Source organism: Phyllobates terribilis, unplaced genomic scaffold, assembly GCF_046119375.1.
Source record: "Phyllobates terribilis strain yellow unplaced genomic scaffold, ASM4611937v1 Scaffold_79__1_contigs__length_6888602, whole genome shotgun sequence".
Classification (NCBI taxonomy): domain Eukaryota; kingdom Metazoa; phylum Chordata; class Amphibia; order Anura; family Dendrobatidae; genus Phyllobates; species Phyllobates terribilis.
Genome location: NW_027362839.1, coordinates 6,029,310 through 6,030,302, shown reverse-complemented (window position 1 = coordinate 6,030,302; position 993 = coordinate 6,029,310).

The following is a 993-nucleotide window of genomic DNA, read 5'->3' as shown; positions in this document are numbered from 1 at the left end:
TATATGTGTGTATATATATGTATACTGTATATGTGTGTATATGTGTATACTGTATATGTGTGTATATGTGTATACTGTATATGTGTGTGTATATGTATACTGTATGTGTGTGTATATATGTATACTGTATATGTGTGTGTATATATATGCATACTGTATATGTGTATATATATGTATACTGTATATGTGTGTGTGTGTGTATATATGTATACTGTATATGTGTGTATATATATGTATACTGTATATGTGTATATATATGTATACTGTATATGTGTGTATATATGTATACTGTATATGTGGGTGTATATATGTATACTGTATGTGTGTATATATGTATACTGTATGTGTGTATATATGTATACTGTATATGTGGGTGTATATATGTATACTGTATGTGTGTATATATGTATACTGTATATGTGTGTGTATATATGTATACTGTATATGTGTGTATATGTATACTGTATATGTGTGTGTATATATATGTATACTGTATGTGTGTATATATATGTATACTGTATATGTGTGTATATATATGTATACTGTATATGTGTGTGTGTATATATACAGTATATGTGTGTGTATATGCTGTATTACTGTATATATGCGTGTATATATGTATACTGTATATGTGTGTGTATATATATATGTATACTGTATGTGTATATATATGTATACTGTATATGTGTGTGTATATATGTATACTGTATATGTGTGTATATATATGTATACTGTATATGTGTGTATATATGTATACTGTATGTGTGTATATATATGTATACTGTATATGTGTGTGTATATATGTATACTGTATATGTGTGTATATATATGTGTGTATATATATGTATACTGTATATGTGTGTATATATGTATACTGTATGTGTGTATATATATGTATATATACAGTATATATGTGTGTATATATGTATACTGTATATGTGTGTATATATGTATACTGTATATGTGTATATATATGTATACTGTATATGTGTG